Source organism: Balaenoptera borealis (genome assembly GCF_965194805.1).
Source record: "Balaenoptera borealis genome assembly, chromosome: 8".
Classification (NCBI taxonomy): domain Eukaryota; kingdom Metazoa; phylum Chordata; class Mammalia; order Artiodactyla; family Balaenopteridae; genus Balaenoptera; species Balaenoptera borealis.
This window is the reverse complement of record NC_138865.1, coordinates 50668665-50690038: the sequence shown is the minus strand read 5'-3', so window position 1 is coordinate 50690038 and position 21374 is coordinate 50668665. Positions and strand designations below refer to the sequence as shown.

The following is a 21374-nucleotide window of genomic DNA, read 5'->3' as shown; positions in this document are numbered from 1 at the left end:
TACTCAGCCATAAAAAGAAACGAAATTGAGTTATTTGTAGTGAGGTGGATGGACCTAGAGACTGTCATACAGAGTGAAGTAAGTCAGAAAGAGAAAAACAAATACCATATGCTAACACATATATATGGAATCTAAAAAAAAAAAAAAAAATGGTCTGAAGAACCTAGCAGCAGGACAGGAATAAAGACGCAGACGTAGAGAATGGACTTGAGGACATGGGGAGGGGGAAGGATAAGCTGGGATGAAGTGAGAGAGTGGTGGCATGGACATGTATACACGACCAAATGTAAAATAGATAGCTAGTGGGAAGCAGCTGCATAGCACAGGGAGATCAACTCAGTGCTTTGTGTCTACCTAGAGGGGTGGGATAGGGAGGGTGGGAGGGAGATGCAAGAGGGAGGGGATATGGAAATATATGTATACATATAGCTGATTCACTTTGTTATACAGCAGAAACTAACACACCATTGTAAAGCAATTATACTCCAATAAAGATGTTCTAAAAAAAAAAAGATGGACAGGTTCAGTTGTATGAGTACCCCTAAGTCTCTTTCTGGTTATAACATGTATGAATTAAATCAAAGCTAAAATTAGAACTTAGAGTTCAAGCTTTTTAGTTGTCTGCTTAGGACATTTTAAAGAGCTGTTTTCTCTTTGGAATTGCTGTATGTGCCTGAGAGATAAATTTAAAATTCAGGAGAGAAAACTGTCTCTTCCTTGCTTTTCCCCCGGCCCCAGTCCAGCTGTTGGATAATAAAAGCCAACAAGATAGGGAAGGTCCAAGGCAGACCCTTTTTCTGGCCTCTCCATTCAATGGACTCTCAGAATTATTCTGGTTTCTGAATAAGATGATTCTTTCTTTCACCTCCAACACTTATCTTTCTGGTCAACCATTAAAAGGGATGAAGCAAAAGCACTGCCCAGCAAGAAACTCCTGCAGCTGGCAGAAATGAAAAGCAAAGATCTTCCCTCACAGGTCAAATCTAACTGACACAACACAGATAATGCTGAGCTGCGAGAGAAAAGGCAGACTCACAAGCAGTTGACACTACAGAGAAAACTATTTTGAGTTCCTTTCACCAAAAACTGTAACATATTCGTGCTTTGTTATCAGAGCCTCCTGGAACTCGCTGGCTTTTCTTTATTAATAATATTATTACTGAAAGTTTTGTTTTCAACTTGCTAATCAACTATTCCCTGATTAGCTGGAATATTCTTGCTCTTTTCAAAACCTGCTGTCATACTATAGTGCTCCATCTGAGCCCTGGGGGCAGCCTGAAACAAACAGCTTCTTTTTCTCATTGTGGTCCAGGAGAGTTGAAGAGCCCACCTGAACAGAGTTGGAGTTATGTGAGAAGTCTCCTGTTTCCTTGGAGCCCCAGGGCTGTTTCAGAGAGAAAGTGACCTAGGATCTGCCACTTGGCATACAGTGTGCTGTTGAAAGCATACAGGGCTTGCCCAGAACTGGCTTCCCCCTTACAGTACGGCTCAAAATTTCCGTTCCCATTTCTGGGAACAGAAATGCCCGTGTGGCCAACGGAAGCATCGGCTTTCGCACTGCAGGCTTCTTCAGCAGCTGGGGACAGAGTGATACTCAGAGAGCTTGCACGAAAGGAAAAAACTCTACACCCCTATCTCAACGTTTCAGTGGAAGAGAGGCACACCGGTGGACAACACTGAAGGAACATGGTCGAGGGTATAGAACTGGGAAACTCGATCCTCAAAGCAGGAGACGTTTTAAATGAGGGAGACTGGAGTGGCCTAGAAATTCTTTGGAAATTCGGGAGAGTGGTCACCCTCCTTCCTGGTCCAAGAAATCGGGGGTTGATGGGAAGATCAACCTTCATGGCAGAACAATTTGGCAGAAACTATCCTGAGGAAGATGAAGATTTTAAATTCTTGCTGAATAGCATTTTGATAAAAGGTTGGGGGTGTAAGTAATTGTTAACAAAGCAAGGAAACGTTTCTGAGTGCACAATGGAAAAAATCCAGAGGAGCTTTACTATTTGGAGGAACCAGAGGTAAGGAATGGTGGAGTAATCAGGGAATTTGGGCTTTAGAGAGGATAGACAATTTGACAGGAATGGAAGGGCATGGCTTGTTGGAAGCGACTAGCTTAACTGGCTTAACTTTGGCCAATAAGCTAAACTTTCCCAAGTTCAAGAGAGAGAGAGTGGGAACTGCCATGCATTGGAAGTATATGTACTGGCAGGGGCAGAAAAGAGGTCTGTGGTTCACTCTTAGAGGAAAGAAAACACTACTTGGGGTTGGAAGATGACCCTGCACATAAACCCGTAAATCGTACATAAAACTAGAGTCCCTGTTTGTGCTGAGCCCTCCAGGCCGGCTGCTGTGGGGCCTGGCGCGTGGTTAGGAAATGGGGTCCATGAACTCCGTCAAGGGGTTATAAAGATCGAACATGCTGCTCTTCCTGAGGAATATAAAATCATATTAAATTCTAACCTTGACGGAATTCTCCATTCACTAAACTTTCAACACGCTTTAGTAGAATGAGTAACAACCTGGGAGTCAGAAGACTTGAATTCTGGTCCCAGCACCCCATTCACCCTTGAAGGAGAAGATTCCCAAATTCAGTGCTGGCACTTCCTCCCCTCTCTGCTCCTCCACAAGTTGATTTCTGCTTCCACCCTTCTGACAAATCTACTCAAGTGAAGGTCACCAGTGACTCCTTCCTGCCACGTTTGCCATCAATGGATATTTTTAGTCTTAACATGGGACCCTTTCCTCCTTTGGTTTCCCATGAACCAAGTTTACCTGTTTCTCCTCCACTGCAACCACTCCCCAGTACTAAATTCTGGTAATGCAGGACCCATCACTCAATCATCTTTGTACCTCAGGCAAGAGTGAAATCAGTGTTTAAAAAATAATTGAATAAGATGTTTTTTTATCACTAAGCCTCTATTTTTTTTTTATCTTTTCAAATTAAAAGTTTGGACTTCAAACTCTAAAATACATGATTTCATGATGATCTTAGAGTGGCTTTATGGATTCAAGGATCAAGAATTCAATTCAGGAATCAAATTCAGGGAAAGACTCACTCAATAGAAGATTCTGGAATTTATTACATAAAAAGGGTAAGTGAGAATATAGTCTCCTCTCTGTTTTCAAGGTCCCAGAAACAAGGTGTCAGCATCTGTAGGTTACTGATACCAAACCTTTGGATATGTAGCACCATCTGCTTAATAAATAGATAGGTATTAATGCACAGATATATAATATACAGATAAACTAAATGTAACGGTTTTCATGTCACCATTATCTCATTCTCTTTAGAATGTGATCTAACTTACTATGTTGTATATTGTAATAAAATTCAACTTCAATTTGAGTAAACAGAACTGTTCTTTTTAGCAGTATCTGCTTATGATGCTTAATGATAATTATACAGATCTGTTTATATAAATACATTAAAAATGGTTCTGCTGTTTCTATGTCAATCCATTTGTCATGACTTGGTACATAATTCCTTACACTCATGCTTTTTAGAGTATAAAAATAACACTTCCTAATTACAATAAAATTAGAATAAAGTCAGAAAAGTAGAAAGAAGATCTTGATCACACAAAATTTCAACGTTCAATGGCATTAGATGATAACTTGGTGTATTTCCATTTTAGGATTTCTTTTAAAATTGTTATTTTTAGAGTATTTAAGCATATGGTTTATATATAATTTTTGAAAAGAATCTATTTATCATCTTCCCTGAAGAAATTAATATACAATCATAAAGGTATTTGGGAATAAACTGTCGCTTCAAAAACGCACCTTACAAAAAGTATGGTTTTTAAACAGAAATCTTTAAATATCTTATTCACAGTTTACAGTGGTAAAGTACCTTTTAAATAAATAAAGCTAAATAAAGTACTCAGAAAATTGTATTTATCTCATCAAATCGATGTAAACACTACCTACATCTCTTCTCTCTCAACAGCTAAAGCACCAAGTACCTATGCCACCAAAATCTCAGCACCACGCCCTCAGAGCAACACAGGATGAGAGCAGAGTTCAGGTGTTAAGTTATCCCAGGCCACTCTTCCTGACCCAGCTGTTCTCTAATCCCTCTAGTGGATCCATCTCACAGTTCTAGCCCACAGGAAAAGAAATGGAAAGAAGACACAGAGTGTTTAACTTTTCACATTAGGCTGCTGCCCAAGGTTCTTTTAGACCTTGAGACTGAGGCTGAGATCTCTCAAGGGCCCATGTGTCATTCACCTTTGTATCCAGTGACTGGCACTTCATATAGCACTTGGCCAAAGCTCTTTTAGTTGAATAAAGGCCATGGTCAAATGATCAATTAGGAAAACTATCAATTACAAGTAGCAGAAAACACAAAAGTGGTGATTTAAACAAATAAATCGGTGTTTATTGTTCTTATATAGCAAGAAGTCCAGAGCAAGGCAGCTGTTGAAGTTTTTTCAATGGCCGAGCCATGTCAGGGTTGATGTCTCTAAAATTCTCTTAGCCTTCCCCTTATGGTCTCAAGATAGCTGTAATAGCTCCAGTCATGAACCCATGCTCAAGGCAAGAATGGGCCTTGAAAAGTCCCCAGCTGACTTCCAGTTAAATCTCATTATCAGTATCACCTGACTACCCCCAGTTGCAAGGAAGCCTGGGAAAGTGATTCTCTTTTCTGGAGCTGGGAAAAATATCTGGATTCTGTTAGCAAGGAAGAAGGAAGAAATGAATACTGGATGGGCAACTAGCATTGTCCGCCTCAACAAATATTCCTCCCCATTTTTTAAAAGTCTAAATATACATACATTGAAAACAGTGTAAGATAATCAATAAAAGAACATATATTTCACTGCAAGGTTCTTTAGGGATGATCACTCATTGACAGGTGCTTTCAATGACAGTGATTTGGTGAATCAGTGGTAGTGAATAGTTCAAGGGAGAAGTCAATCAAGAAACGAGAATGTACATGCCTTGAGTGGGTGCACTTAACCCATTGTATGTCAGGATATCCTCTCTTTGGAAGGGAATCTAATATAGGATAGAACTTAAACAAGTTGGATTTGCCGAAGTTAGCTGAATTATAAATGTCTGTCTTTGTTTGTTCTTAATGTGGTTCAACATATTAAAAATAATTCAGAGGATTCACAGAGTGGGAATTGGAGGAGACCCTGTTCAGCCTCCTTTTCAATTGTATCATGCAGCCTCTGTAGGAAATTTTCAGCAATGAGGAGCTTTCTACTCTGAGGTGGCCTATTCAACTTTTGAATTCCTCCAATTATCAGAAAAGTCTTTTTCCTAATTAGAACTGGGTTATCTCTCAATATTATAAACCCATTTGTTCTAATACTGTTTTCTAGAGTGACCACAATTAGCTTGTCTCTCCTTGCACATGACAGCCATTTAAATAAATCAACAAGATACCTGTTCTCTTAGTCAAAGAATTCAGGGCCTAGGACTCTTCCTTAACTGGTATAGCTTCCACAGCCCCCCCTCCTCCACCCCTTCTTCAACCTAGCTGCTCTTCTCTGGGCACTCTGTCCTAGTGTTCAGCCCCTGTTATGAGACAATACTTTGGATGGGCTCTGACCACACCAGAGTAGGAATCTACAACAAGCCTTAGTGTCAAGACACGCATTAAAAGTTTTGCAGAGAAATTCTGCCCTTTTGATTTTGGTCCATAGCTCTGGGCCTAAGAAGAATTATTTCATATCCTCACTGACCAAACACACATGTTCTCTCTCCTAATATATCTGCCAGGCAAGCCCTTCATAATTGCATCCAAGTCATTAGAAAAAGAAAAAAAAAAGTTCAACAAGATTGGGATAACATGCAATGAGAACTTTCCCTTCAAGTTATCAAGTTATTATTTGGGTCAATCTGTTGTTAAACTGTTAATGTACTTTGAAAGATAACTCTACATTTTTCTATTTCATGTCAAGTTTCCGTAGCTTTCCTTTCCATATCTCCACTAGGTAATTTAGAGCCATAAGTCATTTATTTGCCATGTTCTCCACCACATTCTAAACAGTACAGTACAGATGTCTGACACTTCCTTAAAAATCATGTGGAAAAATGAAGCAGGTGAGTTAACATTTATGTACAGTTACTAAATAACAAACATGGTACTACACTTTGAGGTTTTATAATGCCCCCCGTTTTTTTAGAGAGATTATAAAACAAAGTTCATTGTAGTTAAAAAACAAAAAAAACAAAACAACTTCCTTAAGATCTGTGTTTCTTCTTCTGATACCAAACACATGTCATTTTTCCACACCAATTCTCCAACACCAGCTAGGTGTCCAACAATCAATTCAATTCCGACACAAACTACCAGAGTTAGTGCAGACCCCACAGGTTAAGGGCTTAGTCCTACAAGACTCCCCCCACTTCAGATGCCACCTATAAATGGGGTACTTAGGCTACCCACACTTCTGCCCGGCCAATGACAAATTCAGGGGTCCCCATTACCTCCTTGTCAAGTTTGATAATTCCCTAGAAGGACTCACAGAACTCGGGAAAATGCTGTACTTAAAGGACACCACTCAGGGACAGCCAAATGGAAGAGATGCGTAGGACAAGGTATGGGGAGAGGGGAAAGGTGTTGCAGAACTTCCATGCCCTCTGCAGCTTGCCACCTTCTTAGTACATCAATGTATCACCAACCTAGAAGCTCCCTGAACCCCACTGCTTAGGGGTTTTTGTGGAGGTTTCATTACCTCTTGTAAAACTGATCAACTAAATGACTGGCCATTGGTAACTGAACCCAATCTCTAGCCCCTTTCCCTCCCAGGAAGTTGAGGGGTTGGGGATGAAAGTTTTAACCCTCTAATGACAATCTAGGGCTTCCCCTCTCCCACAAGTCATCTCAGTAGCATACAAAAGACAGTAAATTCCAAGGGTTTTAGTAGCTCTGCCTTAGGAACAGTGGACAAAGACCACATATTTATTTTTTATTACACCACAAGATCACACTGTTAGTAATGGTGTAGCCGTATTTCAAACTCAGGTCTGCCCATCACTGAATTCCATATCCTTCTCTTATAACAAACTCCCTTCTGATGAATCAAATCTTTTAAAAGTTTGAATGAAAGGCTATATTAGTACGAGATATTTTGAGACGTGCACTGAGTAGAAAGATCCTGTGTCAAAGTCACATCATCTGAAAACTGGTAATTAAGAAAATGAGGCTTGAGAAATTTGTTTTTCTTATTCTGAATAATCATGCTCAGCGCTTTCATTGTCATATTTACCCTTCAAAGGCTAAAGCATGTCAAGTAGGTAAGGCCTTTGTTCTCCATCAATTGTTTGTTTCTAACTGTAGGTTAAGGATCCAGCTAATATTTCACAGCAACTTTCACATTTGTCATTCACCCAGAGATCCACCCATATACAGTCAAATATTGGGGATTTAAATATTTGCTTTCCAAACACTCATTTAGAAGCAAGAAGAATCCAGTTTATCACACTCAAAAATGTAAAACACTTAATGAATAATGTTGTGAGAAGATAGATGATTACAGTTTGAGTTACTCGCACACCACAAAGTGCAGTGTGCTCCTTGCGGGGGTCTGTTCCTGTCAGCTGCAAAAGTGTATGGAAGACATTCTTGGGAGGGGAATCGGGGCCATTCTGTGGTACTCTACTGCCTTTTTAAAGAGTTTGGTAAAATGACTAACATAGCATTCAGTTTAGTAAAAAAAAAAAAAAGGTTGTAAATTTCCATTCCAAGTTTTTCATCAACAATGTAATTTATACCATTTATTGAGTTCCTTTGATGCCAATTATTAATAATGTCAGGCACTTTTCAGATCTCTAACTCTTGCGACCAACTTCACAAGATAGGTATCATATCCCTATTTTACAAGTACCAAAACTAAAACTCAAAGATTGAGAGGCAAACAACGCGGAACCTGTGTCTTTTTCCTGCATCTTGCTCTTCTAAATTCTCAACGCTCATCTCCTTAAGAAATCTTTCTGGATCAATTCAAATATATTTTCTTGAAAAAGGAAAAGAGAGGATAGGAAGGAGGGAGGGCAAGGAAAGACAGGGAAGGGAAAGGAAGGGGAAGGGAAAGAACAGAAAGGGATGGGAACGGAGGGCAGGGCAAAACAACTAGTGTAAACCAGAACACCTAGGGAAACAATAGTTCAGTTACTGTCTGTTCCTCACTATAGAATAAAGGTCATATTGACATTGTGTCTCCACTGAAAATGTGTTTCCAAATATCTTGGTCATTTGGCCACCATATTTACTGAACACATCTCTGTATTCAGAATGTTATAATAGGTGGAGAATTCTATAAGCAATAAAAGATAAGTTGCCACCTTTATGGAACTCACAGTACAGCTGGTCAAGGGTATAAATGCCTGGAATAGCAGGAGGACAGATGTCTTTAGCCCCAGCTATGAAGCCAAAAGGTAGAAGTGCATGAGATGGTCAGACTCCTCCATAAGTCAGTCTTCTTCTGTAAACAATCTGTGTTTGTAAAGAAAACAAAGAGACAGAACATGACTCTGCCAACAATAAATACTGACGGTTCTTTATTCCACATGGTGCGTGTTTTCTATACACAGACCCTAGTAGACTCTACTTTAAGGCCATTATTAAAAATGAGAGGCTCTTCCTGTGGCCTCTTAGCAAGCAGTTGATCTTGGTCCTAAAAACTTTATCCTAACAGGACATACACTTCAAACCCTGAAACCCTTGGTGATAATGAAACACTCTAGACCCAATCAATCCTCTGCAAATAGATATATGTCAAGATCCTGTGCCAAACAGAGGGACAGTGTTTACTTCCGTTTCCACAGCAGTGTAGCAGGTACCTGGCAAAAATGATAAGGAGAATGAAATCACACTCTAGCACTATAAATGATTTCTTGATATTCAGTTTCCTGAGGCTTCCATGTCTATTTCTTAAACCAAGGTGACAGACAGGATGCAGACACTCCAATGACAAACTGCTGAACTAATACAACTTGGCATGAGTCCCTCTTCAGAATCTGGCCAGGTTTATGTTGATACTTAAAACCCAATCCCAGAGCAGTTGTATAAACCCAGAGAAGGACATCTTTTATTCAGGTCCCTTTCTGACTGATGCGAACAATTTTCGTCATTTTGAGATAGTGCTTTGAAAAATACATCGACTGTGGCCTTCCCAAATTCATATGTTGAAATCCTAACCCCCAAGGTGATAGTATAGGAGGTGGGGCCTTTGGGAAGTGATCAGGTCATAAGGGGTGATGCCCTCATGAATGGGATTAGTGCTCTTATAAAAGAGGCCCAGAGAGATCCCTTGCCCCTTCCACCATGTGAGGGTATAAGGAGAAGCTGGGATCTGCAACCCAGAAGTGGGTCCGCACCAGAAACCGACCGTGCTGGCATCCTGATCTTGGACTTCCAGCCTCCAGAACCGTAAGCAATAACTTTCTGTTGTTTATAAACCATCTGGTCTACGGTATTTTGTACAGCAGCCTGAACAGACTAAGACAACGTCCTAGCACAAATCTTGAGGAGGGCAAGCAACCCCCTATACTTCCTGGTATCTCCCAGAAATTGTCTAGCATACAATGCTTACTGATTGGTGCTACATACCAACATTCCCTTAGAGAAGGCATCGGATAAAGAATGACACAATGTGAACTTTGCGTTCACATATATCCATAAAACTCCATTAAAAAAAATTCAACAATCTTTTCCGTATGGGCATCTGTGAGTCCATTATAGTTTCAAAAAAGGAGAGATTGCTGTTTCCTAATACTTTGTGCTAAATTCCTGTTGGCCCGTCTGTACTTAAATAATCTGGAATTCATTCATCCTAAGACTTAGCTGGCTGGCTCTCTGAGCACTTTGTTTCCATCCAACAAACATTTGCTGATCAGCTACTATCTTATAGGTCTTGTGTCCCGTGTTAGGACAGACAGATGAACAGGACCCATTCCTACCCCACCATTAGGTTGCTCACAATCTAAAGGGGCTGCCTGACCAACAGGCAATTACAGCACAGTGTAGAGATGCAAAAATACACGGTGATGTGGAGGAGATGGTGGGGGGTGGAGGGAGGTGCCAGCAGACTAGCCTTAAGGGGGTAATAGAAGCCTTTTTTTTTTTTAAATTTATTTATTTATTTATTTTTGGGTGTGTTGGGTCTTCGTTTCTGTGCGAGGGCTTTCTCCAGTTCCAGCGAGCGGGGTCCACTCTTCATCGCGGTGCGCGGGCCTCTCACTGTCGCGGCCTCTCTTGTTGCGGAGCACGGGCTCCAGACGCGCAGGCTCAGTAGTCGTGGCTCACGGGCCTAGTTACTCCGCGGCATGTGGGATCCTCCCAGACCAGGGCTCGAACCCGTGTCCCCTGCATTGGCAGGCAGACTCTCAACCACTGCGCCACCAGGGAAGCCCCTAGAAGCCTTTCTTGAGGTAAATCCAGAACTGAGCCTGGTCAGGGACTAGGGCACCCTTTTGAGTAGTGGGTGCTGAATCAACATGATTGACTGACTGATTCTACTTCTAAGAAGTGACAATTAAGTAAAATATACTTTCTTGTATTTTTAACTTGTAAAATGATTTATACTGTGACTTTAAAGGAGCCTTGAATTTATTGCTGTTTGACCTTGGTCAAGTACAATAACTTAGTCTCTCTAAACTTCAACTTCCTCATCTGTGATATAGGGTTATAATGCCTGCCTCACAAGGCTGTTTGGAGCATCACATGGACGCAGAAAGCCAATGACCTATATCAACTGCCACTAGCCAGCGGGGTGAGGGAACAGAGACTTCCCCTTTTCTGTCAAGGGCAGACTAAGGAATTAGGAACTGAAACAGACGCAATGAAATCTGATATCACCTACAACAGAGCTAAGAGGCTGGGGAAAGCATAACAAGGCAGTAACCGTGCCTAAAAGTAACCAGAGGAATAACTGAGCAAGTGTCTGCTAAAATAGAATCCGTGCTTTTTCAAGAGGTCTAAGTCTCAGTTTGGGGGTGATATAAACCAAACCCACTTGAGTGGATACAGAAGGTCAACCTGGTAATCACCTTGAAAAGCCTGCAGTCAATACTTCTAATTCAAGAACAGTAAACAAAGGTTTTGTACATAAGATGGGTTTAATGTGCCACTTTATTAAGCGAAGGAAAATGGCTTTTCTAGAAGGACCTGAAATTCAGCTCCTGTTTGGAGACTGTGGCTATGCTCCAGAAAGAAGGGAAGAGTTAATCCCCAACTGTGCCCACATGTGCAGTGGCAGCAGAAATTGGAGGAAAGAGTCCTGAACTAGCCTTGAGTACTATTCCTGTCTCCACGCTCTCCAACTGCGGGCTCCCTGCCAGTAACTGCTTTTGTGAAGCCACCAGGAGCTGCTGACTGGCTGAATTTCCATGTTCATCCAAAAGCTATATTTAGAGTGACAACCCCTTGAGATTTGGGGGACCCTGAAACAGGGCAAGGGATATGGTCCTGCTCTGACCAACAGTCACCTTGTAGGAAGGTTCTCTTGACCCAGGCCAAGAGAGTAAACTCAGTGTGAGGGGGAAGGGGAAAGAAAGAGAAAGAGGGACCCCATGGAGAACCAACGCTATGGCAGTCCTAGAGCTTGGCGCTCTCACTCACTGACCTCATTTCAGCCTAACAATTATGCAAAGCAGCTATTATTAATGTCTCATGTTCTAAAATGATGGGCAACTAGGCTAAAGTCAAAATTGAGTAGAGATTCAAACCTAGGGCTCCGAAGTCTCCCCCTTGTCTCTCCATTGCTATGGTTCACCGCCTCTGTAGAGCACCCTCTGGTGGCCAGGGGCACGCCTCGCCTGAAGGTTTTCCCTAGATCCTTCTCCCTACAGACCCTGAAAAGCCCTGTCCCAGCTTCCTGGTTAAAAAAGCCAGGAGTCCGCCTGGGTTTGAAAGGGACCCTGAGGCAGTTGGAGAATTTCTGGGCCTGGTTCAGTGGCTCTAAGTACTACAGTGTGCTTGACAAGAATTTTCAGGGCAAATCCTTCTTTGGGGATATTAATCCTTTTAAGAGAGAGGTATCTATTTAGATCAATGTAAGTCTCAGTTTGTCCTTTTCTCATAGTCTTCCTGTCTGTAAAACAGAATTAGTGAGTAATGTCCATCATACAGTAATACAGGCTGGTGGAAAGTGTTTCAGAAAAAAAATAAAACTATTAACTCTTTTAAAAGGAAGAGAAACATAGAACCATACAGTTTCCATAGATATTAACTCCTTGGTTCTCAAGGAATTGGAGATACAAATATTATCTCCATTTTACAGAAGCACAAGAGGTTCAGTGACTCTCTTAAGATATAATGGTTAATATGAACCATGCTCTGACTAGGTACTCTGACCTCAAAAGGCATGTCTTTCTCACTAAAATACCCACTTTCTAATTATCTTAGATAACAAACTCCTACCAGATATAAAGGGGAGAGGTGATATTAAATTAAGACACTGTCTTGTCCTGAATAAGACTTGAGTAGTAAAAAAGCAAAATGCTGTATCTGCTATGGAGGAAATAGAAACAATCATCTTATCCCAATGGACAGGAAGTGGGGTTGTAGGGAGGGGAATGGTGATACACAGGAAAGGCTTTATGACACAGGTAGCAATTGAACTGAGTTTTGTGTGAGAGATGTCAAGAGTTTAAATCAGGAATCAGGCAGAGGAGCAAAGAATGGCAGGTTGAGGGAAAACTGAGGAATCTCATATCACTCGACTATAGGTTGGTTGCATGAGAGGAAAGAATGGAAGATAGTGTTGGAAAGGTTGATACGGATGATCTGAAATGGCCAAGCTAGATAAAAGCAAGAGGCCTTTATTCTGCCAATCATGTGGAACCACGGAAGGTTCTGAGCAACGGATAAAATGATCTGACCTATCCTAGCCTGGTTTATTGTGAAGCGCTGATTGAAATGGGGAGAGATTAGAAAATGTTTAGGAGACTTTTGACTCAATACAGATTAAGACCAAGAGGGGGCCCTGCCAGGGTTGCAACACTGGGAACGTAAAGGTAGCGTGAAATGCGAGGAAAACGGCAGAAGTAGAACACTGACAGAACCCAGGAACTGACTAGATATTGTACAAAGGCTAGTCGGGGGTTGAAATCTAGAGCTCTCACGAGGGTTTGAATCCAGCTGACTTAAAGGATAATGACACAAGTAATGAAGACAAAAAGAAAAAAAAACAGGAAGAGGCACTGGTGTGGAAGGGAACAGGGTAAGTCTCGCACATGCTGAGTCAAAGTTCTGATTGATCATTCAGATTGAGGAGTTCAGCAAACTACTGGTGACATGAAGTAGATCTGGAACACGGGAAGGAAATCAAAGCACGTGGTAGACAGAAGTGAACAGAACAGCCAATGGGGGGAGACAGGGTCAAGTGCAGAAACCCAATAGACCCTCAAAGAAAACACAATGAAAGAGACCACGGAGTAACAGGAAGAGGGGCAGGAAAAGAATATGAAGAATACAATGCCACAGGATAAAGGGGGTGAGAAGGAACAAGAAGCAGATGATGGCCAATTGTATCAAATCCAACAAAGACATTAAGGAGGATGTGGGTTAGGACTTCACTATTATCTAAGCTTGTGGTGGTCTCTGAGAGCAATTTGAACAGAGCTGTGTGGGCTTGCACCAGATTGAAAGAGGTTGCAGAGAGTGAGAGAGAGCGAGAGCAGGAAGTGGAGGCAAGGAAAGTATAGGCTACAACTTTGAGGAGGCAGACAGCCTGAGGCTCAGCCAACCACCTGGTTCTAAACTACCTTTCCAACTTTATCCACCACTGTGCTCCAAGAAATAATTATCTTCAGAGAGCCTTGTCACTTGTCTATCACCGGACTACACCAGAGTCATGGTACAGATCCTGTTTTCTTTTCTCTTCACACCGTCGACCTCTCTGCCCTCTAAGTCTTCCACATCTTTCGAGACTCAGAATATGTCCGAACGCCTCCATGGACCATTCTACATTTATTTTACCTTGACTGATTTCTCAGGCCTCAGAACTGGTCAAGGAACTAGAATAACAGAAACTTTGCAATTGCAAGTCACTGTAAAGAACTTTATCTTGTTATTTAAATACCTTAACGTACAAACCGTGGGGGAGACAAGTCTCCTTACAGAACGCAAAGTCAAATTTATCAGGCTTTACCCTGTAAAAGTTGAGGTTCTGACAATGGAGCTGGGCAACAGATGAAGGGGACTTGAAAGAGAGAATGAAAGAAAGACGACGCCATCAAAAGTTGACGGAATAGGAAAATAGAGCTGTAATTAGTTATAAAAGTAATCAGCAGAAAAGATAAACACAGTAATACAATTATGAATATGGAAAAGAAGAAAGGAGCAGGTGTGCTACATCCTATACCATGGGGAGGAATAGATAATATATGATGTTTATCAACAGTTTATACATAGTTTTTAATACTGTGATCCTAACTACCAGAAGATCTAAAAACAGAAGCAGTTGACTTCTGGTAGTGAGGTTGACTCTGGTAGTGAGACTGGAAGTGGGGAGTAGCAGGTCAGGGGACTATATTTTACGTTAGAGTCTGCTCTGTTATTTTAGTGTTTGTCTTGCTTTTACCATACACATGCATTACTTTGATAATAAACTAGAAATAAAATAATTTTGTATATTTGTTACATTTTAATGTATCCTGCCTTTCCCCTAGACTGTAAGCTCTTCCATGGAAGGGATCTGGTCTTTCATATTCTTCACAATGCTACTGTGCCAGATGGTACAGGAAACAGAAGCCCGCTTGGATATACCACATTCCGTAAACAGCTGTGCGTATCTGGCATCAGTGTCTGTGGGCCCTTGACTGCCACGGCCAGGCTGCAGCAGCCATTCCCCCAAACAGCCGACTATCACGAAACCCAAAGGAGTTTTGTGAGATTTATTTCTTGTTCATGATAGTTAGCTTAAACATAGCTAATATAGAACAAAATGCAATTTCCATACAGTGAGATTCTGGTATCAACTTCCAACTCCTTCTTAGTAAGAAGTTGTTGAACCCTTAGCCCACTGTACCTGAGAAGGATACGTGGCTGGTCCAGTTTGGATGCCTGATGGTCTTTTCCACTCCCTCTCTTCTCATCCCATCACCAGGCACATTAGGACATTGCTTCATTGTATCAGAGTTCAGATTTGTAACCGTGAAACTATGCCTCTGTCTGCAAGTGATCAAAGTTCCGGTTTTAAATCAACAACTCAAGTCAATAATACCTTAACTAAGGAGACTACTCTCCATCAATACCATTTGCAAGATGCCTTTCTGTCTCATCCCCCTCTCTAAGCATTCTCTACCAGGCTACCTTGTATTCTTTGGGCCACAGAGGTTGCTGGGGGCAGGGTGGTCTTCACTTGCTAGCTCTTTAGTGGGAACTAGAGCTTCCTACTTGTATCAGGACTAGAAGTTGGCCTCCCAATGGGCTGAAGTGTTGCATCCTTATGTTTCCTTTTTCATGCCTATCCATGCACAGCTTCCTGGGGCTTTTCTCTTTGGCTAATTCATGCCCAGTGCCACACAAGTTTCACTTGACACATAATATTTGTTCCATGTACATTAACTTGACACAAATAAAGTTCCAAGGTATAGGAAACTACCAGCAACAACCCCCCTCCACATACACACTATTAAGTTGTTATAGATTGATCTGGATTCTGTGTCCTGGAAACAAGGAAGACTTTCCAAGATTGAAAACAGATTTTTTAAAGAAAACAAAAAGAAAAGCACCTCTACACTACAGCAAAAAAAGAAAAGGAATTTTAACATGTGTTGAATTTAAAACACCATATATACCATACGTTACAGAGTGAAAGGTCACTGGCTGCTTGTTTGTGTTGTTCATTACTACTTTTGTTTGTTTTATTTTGATAATCTTGGGTCTGCATTTCAACTCCTAAAACTGGTGGCAGAGGCAAGTAAGCACCCAGCCAAGGTAAGGCTTTAATATTGGACTGGTAGCAGGAGAGGCAGGAGGGAGACGGCAGGACAAGTCAGTGTGCTAGTGCTATCTGCACAGGCGGCTGAGGTGTGGACCGTTGACCTTTAATCCAGAAAGAGTCTCACTAAGGATGGAAAATAGATCAGTTTGGTAGGAAGGTTTCAGACAGTTGTGCTGATGGAAGAAGAAAGGCTGGCACAATTAGGTTGCTCCTGACCAGAAAAACATGGCCTCCAAGAAAAGGGAGCAAAACAGTCAGGTCTCCAAAGAACTTTCTGCCACAGGGCTGGGCAGTGGGATGGCAGGTGTCAGGAGAGAACTCACAGACAACAGTGTAAGAGGTGGTTTCAGTCACAGGGTTTAGTAAAGGACACAGATCTAGTAACATATGGTAATTTTTCTGTCTTAACTTAGTACAGTTTACCTTTCTGTCCCAAGATGAATTATAGCATCATCAATAAAAACAATAGCTTGAATATAAAAAAAAATGGACACTCCACAAATTACTGCATACCAGGCCCTGTGCAAGGAACTTACCTTCATTATCTCTTTTAATTCTCAGAGCAATACTGAAAGTAAATGAACATCATCCCCATTTAACAGACAGAAACACTAAGGTTTAAGCAACTTAAAGAACATCCCCGCTCCCCAAAAGGAAGAACTCAAACAGAAACCCTTCATATTACAAAGCCAATGCTCTTTTAATTAAAAGAAAAGTAGACTACAGCATAAAATAAATTTGAATTTGCCTCCTGGTTCTACTGCTTAACTGGGTAACTGACCTTGGGCAAGTCCATTCCTATGGTCTCACTACCTTATTCTGTAAAATGGAGCTATCAGAGGGGATTCAATGAGGTTAAATTGACATAATTTATCTGAAACACTTTGCAAATTAACTGGTCATAGTATTCAATAAAACATTAGACAAATATGTCTTTTTTTTCTTAAGCAATCTCAAGAAGTATAAATTATATTTTAGCATTCTAATATGACTTTCAATTATTTCAGTGGTAATATTTATGTGTACACCCACATATCCTAGGTGTATGAAACCAGGATAGCATATCAAAACCAGAGGGGAGTGGATTCTAGAAAACTTAGCTACCAATGCGATGCCCAGAACACAGAGACACAGGACTCATCAGTGAGATGCTTTTAAAGAAGAAAAACGCAAAGCCACAAGGAATTGGTCAAGGGGAAAATGAGGAACAAAGGAACACGTACTTGGCACATTTTTTAAGAAAATTAGGAATTCAAACCCATCTGCTCAATTTACGACAAAGTTTAAAAAAAAAATTCAACAGAAGGCCAGGTCCGCTCTAATAGCTGGATAAGAATGAAATACAAACTGGAAATACCATTTGGCGACATAATGCAGGCCGGGGTAATACCAGAAGAGGCAATGTGTGCCCCCAAATGAGGGAAACCTGGGACAAACCCCAGGGAAATGATGGAGAAGGAGGCACGATCAAAAACGGGAATGGGATTTGCCATTTCCTTCTGAATACCGGACCCTGCTTTTGTAAAATGTTGAATGAGGCCTGGACTCAACTACATTCTGCCCTTTGATTTCCATATGCCCACTCACATGTCTGTTGCTTTTAAGAGCCAAGAACATAAGCCATCAATTACCCAGGAGAAAAGTCAAAGAAGGATCATTATTCTCCTGTATCTCCCAGCTTGGAGTGTGCAGAAAGGAACTGATGGCTACAATTCACTTTTATTTCTGTCTGATACAGGAGAATAATGGTTCTCTTCTCAATTCCTCCTAGTTCCTTTCTAATTAGTAAAGAAAGAGAGGTATACCAGTTCTAACAGTTTACAAAGAAAAAATGTCCCCCCAAGTTAAGAGATGCCTCATTCCTCTATGTCGTGATGATTCAGTTTTTAAAAAATAACTGATGGAATAGTGTTTAGAGCAGTTTTAGGTTTATGTAAAAACTGAGCAGAAAGTACAGACAGTTCTCCTATCCACCCCGCCCAGCTTCCCCTATTATTACCTTGCATTAGTGCAACACATTTTTTACACCTGATGAAACAATGTACTATTATTAAATGAAGTCCATAGCTTACATTAGTTCACTCTTTGTGTTTGTACAGTTGTCTGGGTTTTGACAAATGTATACTACCATGAATCTACCATTGCAGTATCATACAGAATAATTTCAATGCCCTAAAAATCCTCTGTGCTCCACGTATTTTACCTTCCTGCCCTCCCCGCCCAACCATTTTTTTTTTTTTTTTTTTTTTTTACTATCGCTATAGATTTGCCTTTTCCATAATGTCATGTAGTTGGAACTATACAGTATAATTAGACTGGCTCCTCACACTTAGCAATAGGCATTTAACGTTCCTCCGTGTCTGTTCATGGCTAGTTGTTGGGTTTTTTCAGTACTTTTCATCTATGTAATAGAGTTAAGTATGTCATATACATCTTGGAGTTGAAAAGTCAGCAAAATTACCTCTGACATTTAGGCTAGAACAAGTCTAACTCATAGAGACCTCTCAAGATGCTGCACATTTTCCCTCAGTTTCTATTTTATGGGTAATAATTTCTCACCAGAATAAAACCTTCCTCATATCACCCTAAACTTCAGGAATCCATTTGGATATCCATGAGATAGAATTGTTCTTTTTCTCATTCAACAAACATCTATTGAGTACTAATTGTGTGCCAGACTTTGTGCGAGTAGGCGCCAGAGGCTTCAAAATGAATAAGACCCAGTCCTTAACCTTAAAAATCTAAATGTCTTTTTGTTCCTCCTAATTATTTTTTGCATTCTTTCAATGTAAGCATTTTTTTGCCTTGTCAATCCCCTTCCCGAAAAACTGCGATCGTTCCTAGTTGCCAAATGTATCAAGTCAAAATCTCACACCAAGCATTCCAGGTTCTACTGTATTAACTTACCTAAATCAACTTACCCAATCATCACCCATTATTTCCCAAAGAGTGCTTACAACTGTCACACATTCATGTGATGAGGACCTCTTTTTTAAAGGGAGGTTTCATAAGCCAAGACCCTGCTATCAGGCCACCCATCTGCTGAGACATGCAGGTTCCCATCTGGTGCTTACCATCATCTTCCTGTTCCAGCTCTGAGCTCTTGGGTCACATCTGCACCACTGCAAGCCACACCCCAGGGCCTGACTTCCTGGAAAGCAGGATACCCCGAAAACAAAATCTCCAAAACTGTCTGGAGGTATATCTGTGCCTCACAGAATTCAATTACAAAACCCGAAATCTGAGCATTGCCTATTCTACACTTCTGCATATAGGTTATGGCAAAACTACTAAGCATATTTCAAAATACTATTCTACTATACAGGTCGAAAATTCTAGTTTTGTCTCTGTTCTGGTTAAGTAAGCAGAGACCTTACCAAATCATGGTCAGTTTGAATATCTCTAGTCACCCTTCAACAATATGATATAGTTTCTCCTGGAACTACAGATCTGCATGACTTGGCTGGGGAGGAGTGGGTGGATATATTTAGAAACACTCAATAATTAAAATCACTTTCTACTTACCTTCTGAAAACACATCTTAATGATAGAGTTCCCTTCAATTCCATTAAAGCACAGTTTTAATGAAATCTGTTATCTCAGCTTCTTTTAAGGAGACGTGTTCCCAGTAATTCTATTTTAAGGGGGCTACCTTTTCTTTCTAGTGCTTGCTGAGAACACACACACACACACACACACACACACACACAGTTTGCTGTGATCTCTCCAAAAAGAAATGAAGGAATAGCAAAAGAAAGAGAACAGAGGTGGGTAAGAAAGAGCACCCAAGAGAAGCTGTTAGCTCTTTTCAAGTCCTCAGGAAAACAGAGCTTAAACAAATACACCTTTTTAGCTGTGGAATAAAAATTCATGATTCACTTTCAAGAATGGCTCCTTGGACTCTGCTTTGTGGTCAGCGTTGCACTGTCTTACTGACTCCCCCCTTCCAAGGGGTGCGGAGGTCACTCCTCCAGACTTTTTCTTGAAATAGTCTTGGCTCAATAGGAAAGACTGATTTATGCAAAGTTGCTTGCTTACCTTCTGAAAAACACACACATGGGAAACAGAAACAGAGCGTTAATAAACCAGCAACGTGCAACATCTGCAGTTCTACACGTCCAAGTCAACAACCTTGTTTGCTAATGGACGCAGTCCTAAAGATATGTCAGACTGTGCTGGAACCTCCCTCAGGGAGCAGGAGAATCCTAAGGGGATGTGGAGATCAGAGTTACAGGACCCGAAGGATGACTTACTGGTGGCAAGAGCGGCTTCCAGGTTCTGTCAGTATATACAATCAGTTACTGCAATTGGTCCTGGTTCCAGCTTCCCTTTAGACTTTGAGATCTGCTAAAAGTTTATGAGAGAAGTAAACAGTGGGTAGCAGTTTTTCCTTATAGCGTGGCTTGGAAATTTCCAGAGGATGTTGCTTGGTAGAAGTAGTGGTGGTACTGGCAGCAGCAGTGGTGGTACTCATAGTAATAGTAGTAAAGAGAGCAGCAGCAACGAACACTCACTGTTTTATAAAATGAGCACACGTGATTCTTATATCAAATCTGAGCTATAGCTATTTATAATGATGTTCTCCTACAAATGAAGAAGCTAAGGCTCAACAAGAGGGTAAATGACTTATCTGCAATTACCCACCCTCACTAAAGGGCAGAGCCAGAATTCAAGCTCAGACGCTGGGACCCCAATACCTAAGGTCGTCCCATGAGACTGTCCTATAACAGGACAAACCGTAAGATGAAAAACCATTATCTCGGTCTCTGATTAAACATACACTCTATTTTAAAGAAGGAATGTGACTCTTGTTTCATTAATATTCTGTTTATAAAATTACCACTCAATAAATGACACCATGGTATCTAGCATTCTCTTTGTGGTATTAGAAAACTCTGGCACAGAAGTTATCGTTAGTCCCCTAAAACCCTCACATGAATTACCATTTTCCATTCACCTTCAGCTAGATTCAGATTTATCTAGCAAACATTTATTAAATACCACCAGCACAAAGCACTACATTAAGTGCCACCTCACACACATTCTTATTTAATCCTATTAGCAGATGAGATAGGTTGCATTATTCCCATTTGCCAGAAAAGGCAATGAAGGAAAAAGATATTCATTTATCCATTCCTTTATTGATTCAGTCATTTATTTACTCATCCAATATTTATTATCTGTTATGTACCTGGTACTATTTTTCTAGGCACTGGAGATGCAGAAATGAAAAAACAGACCAAGACGCTGCTAGACCAAGGTTTAAGTCAAGAGAGATACACAATAAAAAAATAAAAAGATGTCAGATCATGGTAAGTGCTATGAAGAAAAATTAAATGACATAAGGGATACATACTGAGGTGGTAGTGAGGGTGATACCACTTTACAGGAAAGGCCTCTCTGATGATGATATTTAAGCAGAAACATGAAGGAAGTGAGGGAGTGGATCTCTAGGGGAAGAGCATT

General features: G+C 40.8%; 1 long non-coding RNA gene across 1 annotated transcript in view; it reads right to left on the bottom strand.

The window, feature by feature from the left end:
• The window catches only part of LOC309632784, an 807477-nt gene that overhangs the window by 348302 nt on the left and 437801 nt on the right, over positions 1-21374 (bottom strand). The window lies entirely within an intron of this gene.